This window comes from Larus michahellis, chromosome 3 (assembly GCF_964199755.1).
Source record: "Larus michahellis chromosome 3, bLarMic1.1, whole genome shotgun sequence".
Taxonomy (NCBI): domain Eukaryota; kingdom Metazoa; phylum Chordata; class Aves; order Charadriiformes; family Laridae; genus Larus; species Larus michahellis.
This window is the reverse complement of record NC_133898.1, coordinates 43,971,986-43,980,588: the sequence shown is the minus strand read 5'-3', so window position 1 is coordinate 43,980,588 and position 8,603 is coordinate 43,971,986.

The following is an 8,603-nucleotide window of genomic DNA, read 5'->3' as shown; positions in this document are numbered from 1 at the left end:
TTATTTCACTCAAGTGCAGCCTACAGATTGTCTTGCCGAGTTTGTGCAGATGCTCCACAAGCACAAAGCTACAGCAGAAGGTGAGACGAGGAAAGAATTTCAGCTCTCTACCCCAACAGCCCCCAACAGCGAAGACCCTGTGTCTGATGCAGACCACAGATGTGACATCCCTCTCCATGAAAAAACAAACAAAACCAACACAGATCAGAACTTGACGCTGGAGCCACTTTACCCAGCTACCTCCTGCGGTTATTCCCTAACACGACTATACTTCCGTTCAAGAGTTGCAGTCCCCGTCTACCGTGGCGAAGCTCGCAGCGGTTCCCAAAGGCACTTCTGACCTTACGCTCTTTTTTACCTTGCTCGGTGCACCTGGACAGACAGACGTAGGCGCTGAGTGTCTCAGGACAGAACATACACGCAGCCTTCCCAGCACAGGGAGACAGTGGTGAGCAAGGCACTCCCAGCACACCACACCGCTCGCCTCTCCCAGCACGAATTCCAGAATCCCAGCACGAATTCCAGAATCCCAGCATCACAATGAAGAGAAAGGCCTTCCAGAATCACTGGAGGTCCTCTGGTCCAGCCCCCCCTGCTCAGGCAGGGTCACCTACAGCAGGCTGCCCACGACCGTGTCCAGGCGGCTTTTGCGTATCTCATTCTGAAACATACTTTGACAAAGAGCAACCTGACAAGCCCAACTGCAAATGCATTTGCAACACGTGCAACAGGCCTGGCTTGTTGGTGACTCTCTCCTGCCAATTTAAGGCTTCTCTCCACCACACAAGTCAAGCAATACCACACCAGCAAAGCCTTGTCACCATTAGTTCTCTAAAACTGTATCCGACAGCTTCCTAGGTAGAAGGCACAAAATTAAGAGAAGCCTGATTATGTTCGTTTCACTGTCTTAACAAAGCAAACCCCAGGCAGATCAATGCAGGAAAACCAGTTGATGCAGCAGGTGAACAAGAAGCTGTCCTCAGCAGAACAGGGTACGGTACTGTGTGCCCAAACGCCTGTGCCAGCTGCCAGCCAAGACCGATACAACCATCCAGAGGGAGCACCTGAACGACCCCGGTTAGCCATACACCCCACACAGGGCTCAGCATTCCCGACAGAATTAAGTCCCTAATTTTTATCAAACCCCCATCATTTTATCAAACATGATCAGGAAGCAATTATTAGATCTGAAAGACTGACGCCACGCTTCTTTTCTATTGGCAGAAGTTCCAGACCTGGAGTCATGGTTTATTAAGGAAGGGCAGAGAGGGGCGTGAGTAACAAATCTTAAAGATGACAAAAAGGGGAAAACATCAGACTCAGAAGACCAGAGGTTAATGGATCTGGCCGCAATGCCCGTTACTGGGAAACTCGCCTGAGCCACAGCAATGTGCTGGTGCTCCCACTCCTTCCAGGCTTCCTCCGGACGGGACTCCCACGTGGCCTGTGTGCTCCGGATCCGCCACTCATTCCCAGCCAGCAGAAACTCTTCTCCCTCCTGCCTGCAATAGCCTTACTTACACTGGGTTTGGGCTTTTGTCTTGATCAGCACTTGATAAGGGAACTGACTCTGAGCAACTGGATGTGCCCACGCCAGTGCTGCAGATGAGGACAGGGACCATTTCTCAAAGGCAGAGCTGTCTTCTTTTCTTCTCAAGTTTTTAAAACCAATGTGTCTGTGGAGAAAAAAACCAAACAGAACACCTTTGAAAAAAAATCCCAAGTCACAGCTATTAAGTACTACTCCTGTATCGCCAGGCAGAAATGCAGCGGTGCTGCTAAGATGCCTTAATAGAGCAGAGCACCAGCTGGCCAGCAGGCAGTAAGGGGAGAGCAGCCGCTGTCAGGGAGCGCCCACCCCAGACAAGGCTTCTGGGGGTCTTGGTTCACATGGGCCTCATCTCCGGGTCAGATGGAGTCCTAATTCAGACACAACAAGGGGTCTGCGTTCATCGGCACGTGAAAGCAATTCAGCTCTTTGCAGGACTGAACTGGTGCGGGAAACGTTAAATCTTCTGCTCCTGGTATCTCCTCGTAGCCAGGCAGCTGCAGCCACGCGGTCACTGAGCCATGAACCGCGTTGGGACAGCAGACATCTAAGTGCCTGAGCTCTTTTCAGGGGAGCTGGAATAAGAAGGAATAATTAGTGCTGGAGTCCCAGCGAAAGCCTGTCTGGAAGGACTGCAAAGAGGGCCGTTTTCAGTTCTGAGCCCCAGAAAGGCCAGGAGGAGAGAGGGAACCTCCTCTTGCAGAAGGAGACGAGGGACTGGGGAAGCGGCCGGGAAGCAAACTGCTCCTGGGCAGGAAGGAATAGCTCTGTGTGGCACTGTCGCTGGGATCCGGCATCGGGAAGCAGAGACAACCAACGCCTGGCAGCAGGGGTCATCTGTACGCTCTACGTTTCAACTCTGTGCTGCATTGCCGGCAGAGAAAGGGAAGGAAAGAAGCTGAATTAAGTCACGCACACGAGAGAGACCCAGAATTCTCAGGAAAAAGAGCTACCTCCGTCACATAACTTAGCTGTCAAAATATACGCCGTGCGTTAATAAGAATACAGAATAAGCCCTTAATATGCTGCCCTCCCTTATTGGCACATTCACCCTTTCCTTCCTCCTCAGCTGTCAGTCACTTTGAGCTGGTATCTCTTCTCATTTTGCCCAGCACCTGACCGCAATTGGCACCGAGACCAGAGCGGGAAAAACTATGAAAGTGTGCCTTTCAGCGTATCGTCAGGTTGACAGAGTTCCTTCGTAACAGAGGTCTGCTGGAGTCTCGGCTGCAGTCTGTGAGCGTATCAAACGTATTACCTGCCATTGGATTTTGAAGGAGGTTTTTAAAATTAGTTTTAAACCCTACCAAAAATGAGATAGGGATTAACATGGAAAAGATGACCATAAAGTCCTTAAACGTAAAAGAAGAATCCTAGTGTCTTAGCAATCTGGCTATAAACTGACTCTTTTTAGCAGGTTAGCAATTTAGGAGAAAGAGAGACAGACAGATGAGGAGACAGAGGTGGTTTTTGTCAAAATGAATACTGAAGGTGCTCAAATCCTGGTAACTCTGCCTTACGCTAGCACCAACGTAAAAAAAACCCTCAAAACCACGTCGATGGTATTGGTACAAGTAACAGTTGAAGAATCTGTCCTTAAATTTGTTCAAAACAGTAAGAAAGTTAGCATTTGAAGAAACTCAGGTAAGCTGTTTGAAGACTGTCAGCATTTACAGTCAACATTTTCGCATGTGCACGTTTTCTATTTGTATTCTTCCATCTTTCATTTGATAGTACTTGCTTTAAGAAAAACTACCTCTTCAAAGGTGCTGGAGTATACAGTTAATTCACCCGAGACAAAGAGGACCCTGTGGGGGTTTCATCTTATTTAGGAATGCAACATCTGGTGCACAGGACCAACAGTAATCGCAGATTACAGGAAACAAAACTACTTGTTTTATAATACTGCCTCGCTTTATGTAAAGAACACGGCGTTTATATAAAACAGGTGCTTATAGTTTTATAGCTGCATTTATCTCTATTTAGTTAAATTTTTCCAAATATGCAGAGAACTCTTGCAAAAGAAGCGGGGTTTCAATCTCTAACGTAGAAAGCGAGAGATCGATTTTGTGTCAGCCACGTTTCTGTTCTGAAAACAGAAATGGTCTCCATTTGAGTGATGCATTAATAGTGGTACGAATCTTTTAGAATCATAGAATGGTTTGGGTTGGAAGGGACCTTAAAGATCATGTAGTTCCAACCCCCCTGCCCTGGGCAGGGACACCTCCCACTAGGCCAGGCTGCTCAAAGCCCCATCCAGCCTGGCCTTGAACACTTCCAGGGAAGGGGCATCCACAGCTTCCCTGGGCAACCTGTTCCAGTGCCTCACCACCCTGACAGTAAAGAATTTCTGCCTGATATCTAATCTAAATCTACCCTCCTTCAGCTGTAAACCGTTACCCCTCATCCTATCGCTACACTCCCTGATAAAGAGTCCCTCCCCATCCTTCCTGTAGGCCCCCTTTAGGTACTGGAAGGCTGCTATAAGATCTCCCCAGAGCCTTCTCTTCTGCAGGCTGAAGAACCCCAACTCTCTCAGCCTGTCTTCATAGGAGAGGTGCTCCAGCCCTCGGATCTTCCTTCTTAACCCCCTTTTTTCTTCAAAAAAGGAGGACAACCCAGAAAAGAGAAAGAAGGAATGTACTACAAGAGATGAAACAGCTTGGCCAGTGTTACGGCAGAGCAGCCGGGTGGCTCAAGCAGCAAAACGATGCTCTTAGGTCCAGGCAGCACCCACACACTTCAGCCAACATGCCCAGAAGGGTCACGTTAAGAGAGCATAAAGGATGATTTTCAAATTACAATGAGCAAAAAAGAAATCAACGTACACAGAAAACTAAGATTTGTTAATACGGAAGCAAAGCGACCTCATTACCTGGTCATTATAGATTTCCAGCACGTTGAAAGTGTTCTGTAAAGACAAGAAGTAATTGGAAGGTAAAACAGACAGGCAACAAACAGCAAAAGCTAGGCTCTGTATTTCAGCAGCTTAAACATTAAGTTTCTGCCCCATGACTTTTCTCTTCTCCCTGTTGCTTATTCCGTGTGCCTGCACTTTCAACGGAACCAAAGCAAGCACCGTGAGCTGCGCTGGAAAACCCGTGATTTCAGCAAAAATCCGGTACTGGTAAACCACTCTTAGAAATCCTTTTGCTCTGAAACAGGATATTTCACCACATCATTCTAGTAAGAAGCCATTTGCTACAGATAGGAGGGTTTTAAAAAATTTAAAACGGTGTTTAAACTTTGAGAGAAACTAAGGGATTTTATATCTTCAACATTTCCTACTAAAACTGTTTTCTCTTATCAGAGAAGACTTTTTAAACTCCATCGTAACATACGTTTCAATACACCATTTTATTGTATTTTTGTTGTATTTTCCCCTAGCCAAATGTGCACGAGGAAACCGCTAGCAGACCTCAGGGTGGGCTAGCCAGTGAGCAGGAGGAAAAGCCACCTCTGGAAAGTTGCGGTGTCTCAGCCAGAGGTGAGAGACGGAGCCCAGAATTGGGGCACAGACGACAGCTGGGCTCAAGGCTCTGCTGATCCTCTGGGGCTCTGCAAATGTGGCTGCGTGGGGGAACCTGCAGAGTGACAGCATGCCTCTGGTGTCACTCGTGAGCTTCAACTGCAACAAGCCAGAGAGGCGGCTTTCTGTGAGCTGCCCCAGTGCAAGATGGCAGGTGGTAAAGGCACGGCCCCGTCTCTGGCAGCCTGCGTAGCCAGCCGCGTTGCTGTCGTGCATGTGTGTGGTGCACCCTCAGCCTTGCTATTGGCCTGACCTGCAAACGGGAAAGCAGCAGCCGCATCCAAGGGTCTGGGACAGAGACACCCCCAGGTCTGGGGTGCACCAGGCCGGGCTCCTGCCGCCAGCAAGGACGAAGCCCGCCCCGGCTCAGCAGATTTGTAACAACCCTTCGCTACTTGGCAGACACCGGCATCAAGCTTTAAGCTTCGCAGTATTAAGTTCACCAATGCCAAAAAGAAACCTGTTCTGTACCAGTAAGACTATGGATAAGAACTAAATGACTCGTGAGACACTATGGATTGGTTTCTGCCCGTAGCTTGTTTTCCCCACCAGAAATCAACAACAAAGCTATTTACGAGTGGTTACATGGGAACTGATGAAATTGCAGCAAACAATTTTATTGAAATAACAAGCCTGAGAGTAGCGTTCCACGAGGGGAAGTTCTGATGGGGGATTAAACTGCTCGGTTATCCTCAGACATATTCGCACACTGGGCATATTCTTGCAATACGATCCATGGCTTTATCCAGTGCACTTCCAAAAGGAGAGACAAATTTTATTTCCACTGGTGGAGGTGACCAAGAGCCTCCTTTTCTTGTGGTCCTGAAAAGAAAGAGAAGTATCAAATTGATTTTTTGATTACCAACAGTATTCAGTAGAGGAAAACGTTTTGCAATGTTGGAATTACAAAATCGATGCCAAAGAATTATTTATGGGCTTCTTTGAAGATAGGGTCAAGGCAGAAAACATACAGAAAGAAGCTTCCTTTTGCTTTCGTTCCTTACCAGACTGTCGCAAGCATTCTCACTCAGTATTCGCGTGAGCTTTTTGAGCGCCCCCACGCCCTGATTTTAAGAGGCAACTCTCCCCAGACGGTTTTCCAGAAGGAACCGGAAAACACGGCCAGAAACAAGACGTTCTCTTTACTCGTTGTCTGACCCACTCCTGCCTTCTATGGGGAACTAAAGACCGTAAGAGCGTGGTTTCGTAAGGTGGAATGACAGGAGAGCACGCCATCGTTGCAAAGAGTAGCACCCACTTGGCCTTTCCCAGCCCCTCCCTCTTCTGGTTCCAATAGAAAACTGAACCGTGAAGTGGGGAAAACGGTGCCCAGGAGACCAGCAAGCTGGACAGGCTCGCAAAGTCAGAGCAGAACTGTACCGCCAAGTGAGGAAGAGCAAGTGAGGTGGCCAAAAGCTGAATCGCTACCGTTGTTTCTTAATGACTGCAACCTGGCTCTGTTCAGGGGAAGAGTGGGATTCTTTCCCCTTCTCAGACACTTTTTCAAGCATTTCATGAAGAAGTTTAGCACTTTTCTCATTTTGCTCAGCTATTGTCTTAGTCATTTTCTCCACCGCCTCCGGGCCGGAGCCGTGGCGTTTGCCGGGGCCCGTGTGGGGGCAGCCCATGCCGCTGGCGGCGGTGTCCCTACGGCCGGGCCGTGGCTTTGGCCTGTATGGGCGGAGGCGTGGCCTTCGCCGGGGCCTCTGGGCGGCGCAGCCGCCGTGGGCCTGGCCGATGCCGGGGCCGGTGGGGGGCAGCCGATGCCGCTCGGGCTGGTGTCGGGGCCGGTGGCGTTGTTTGTGCCTGTGTTGCGGCTTGGGCAGTCACCTGAGTTGTTTGAGTTTCTGCTGTAGCTTTCCGTGGGGGGGTTGTCTGAATTCCTACTGCAGCTTTCGGTGGCAGGGCTGCCCGAGTTTCTGCTGTCTTTGGCTTTGGCCCCGGGGTCTGAGTAGCAACATCACATGTCACATCATACTCACTCCTGCACCGATATTTAACAATAAACCAGCCCTGCAACACACTCGGGAAAACCGACAACAGGATCACGTACGAATGAAAGTAACCTTCACTCTCGAAACGGCCCGAAGGTTTCTCATCCCGATTCTGTTACTGTCGCTTTGGCATCATCACCGAAGGGCAAAGTCAACTTTCCCCAGGTACGACCAAGAGCGTAATTAGGAAAAGAACCCATCCCGAAAGTGTAATTAGGAAAAGCCTCCATCACGAGATGCCCAAGATAGGCAGGCAGAACCGTTATCCAAGCAATTATTTTATACCTCTGAAGGCAAACCCACGCCAACGTGGCACGCTTAGACCACCGCGTCCAAACACAAACGAGAAACAGGCCATGCAATATATTTGACCGCTTAAACCCCACTGCGTCCATTAACTTCATACAAAGCTCTCTAAAGGCACGATACCAGATTTCACGTAAGACCGACATGCTGTGAACTCTCTGTTCTCCCTGAACAAGCTGGAATTCAAACTATTCAGGCAATCTATCAGAGCTGCGTTCGTGCCCCACGTCGGGCGCCAATAAATCTGTCGTGGTTTTGGCCGAATTGGCCAATGGCCGGCGACAGATGCTCCCCCCCAACCTCTCGTACACGGAGAGGAGGAGGAGAGGTAGAGAGAGATTTACGAGCTTAGGAGAAACTAAACTGCTTTCGTGAAATCCTAAAAATAAAATAAAAAGGGAAATAATGAAATAGATAGAGTCCATACAAAACTGGACGAAGCTCCCAGGATGACATCACCGCACAAACCTCAAATCTCAAATTCTCCTAATTCCGAGTGTTCCTGCAGGCAGGCAGGTGACGTTACAGAAGGCCTAACATAGCCGTTTAAGACCAAATGCAAGTCTGCCATTCTGATTTGCAGTTCCAGTTCTCAACGTAAGCAGTTTGAGCAAACTCTATAAAACTGCAAGTGTAATCACGGTCTGTAAAGCCTTTAACTGGAAAAATCACTAACTACAGCCCACCTTACGCCATCAGTCCACGTGGGGTTCGAGTTCTCCTTCCTGGAAGATATTCTGGGTTCCTTTGCTCGTAGAGGAGGGCGAACTGATCATCCCGGAGATGCAGAGGGAGCTGCTAGGGGTGCGGTGCGAAGGCTGGGTCTGAGAAAGGACTCAGGAGGAAAAAAGACAAGATCCTGGGAGGGCACGTAGCCAGGACAGCTGACCCAAACTGACCAAAGGGATGTTCCATACCCTCTGCCGTCTGCTCAGCTACAAAAGCTAAGCGAGAGGAGGAGGGCTGGGGGGCATTCCTTATTACAACGCTTGTCGCTGAAAATTACTCTGAGGTGTAAAAAGCTCTCCGTCTCCTTCAGCTGCATCACATTCAACAATGTTTATTGACAGTCAAACAACATGCTAACTATGACTCTGGAGAATCCTAGCTGTATGGACGATCGCCCGATGGATGTCCTTCACTTTATCCTGGTGTTGCCGGTGCTGCTTCTGAGGTTGGTGACTTAAGCGCACTATCTTCCACCACCTACAGTTAAAAAAAAGCC